We start from the raw sequence: 1,138 nt of genomic DNA, 5'->3' as shown, positions 1-1,138 counted from the left end.
CACACACACACACACACACACACAGCCAGTCCACCTTTATATTGTGGCCAGCTGTGGCCCTTTAGGGGGTGTGACTTTTGACCTTGAGTTCAAAGGTTTGGGGCCTTAAGCATCGGGCTGCAAGATCAGTGAAGGCTGAGCCAGCTATATCTGCCTTGTATTGACACAACTGTCTCCCCCCCACCCACACACACACACACACACACACACACACACACACACACATACACACATGCTGCCTAAGGCAATGTATACTGTGTTGGTTCTGTGTGTACAAGCTTAATAGAGAAACATATGGAAGCCGCCAAGTGTGGGTGTGTTTTATGTTGCAGCCCTGTAGGTAGAATATCAGAGTGAGAGAAAGAAAGACGGGAGAGCAAGAAAATAGAAGAATGAAAAGGAAAGACGAGAGGAGTGCGTGCGTTGCACTTAACTTGAGTTATACTGGTGCGCAACACCATGGCGTAGAACTCTGTAGATGGCACGGGCACTATGAGCATGCACATTTTTATGCTTAATGCATTGTTTGTTGTAGTATTCTCCAAAACACCAGTGGACATACAGACAAAATAATTGTGAAAGAGCAAGAAGTAGTAGAGAAGAAGAGAGCGGAAGTAAAGGAAAGCCGGCTGCCTGGCAACACTAGTTAACATGTCAATGATAAACACAGACCTACCGCAAACATTACATTTATCTACTCTACTTATTAACATGACTGTTATTTAACTCCAAATCGAAATTACTGCCTCTACCACTGTCAAGAACACTCTTTCTATGTGGCTGTTTTTTTAGCTTTGACAAAGCTGATATCTAATGTTTTTCCAGACCAGAAAAATGCTTATTTTTTTCCCGGTGTGATGTGTCTCTCTGACCACATATTTAAGGCTGTTTGACTCCCTGTGGTCTGTTTGTGAAATATCCTACAGATGTTTGTAGAGGCAAACCTGCTCGGCCAGTCTTCCCAGCCGACCATGTTGAACTGACAGTGTAGAGCGCGCCGAGTTACAAAAATTCAGAGGTGCACGGCCACGCACCACCGTGGTGATGTCATTTTAGGGCTGGCGCACCTCATGCCATGAACACATCACAGGTGCTGTGTGTTCTCAGGGTGCAAGCGGAGGTGTGTGTGTGTGTGTGT

The 1,138-nt window shown here is 45.4% G+C and overlaps 1 protein-coding gene across 3 annotated transcripts in view; it reads left to right on the top strand.

The window, feature by feature from the left end:
• Positions 1-1,138, top strand: part of kdm6ba (lysine (K)-specific demethylase 6B, a) — a 106,188-nt gene that overhangs the window by 73,367 nt on the left and 31,683 nt on the right. The gene's annotated exons all lie outside the window — the stretch shown is intronic.

Source organism: Etheostoma spectabile, chromosome 19, assembly GCF_008692095.1.
Source record: "Etheostoma spectabile isolate EspeVRDwgs_2016 chromosome 19, UIUC_Espe_1.0, whole genome shotgun sequence".
Lineage (NCBI taxonomy): Eukaryota > Metazoa > Chordata > Actinopteri > Perciformes > Percidae > Etheostoma > Etheostoma spectabile.
This window is presented reverse-complemented; position numbering and strand designations above follow the sequence as displayed.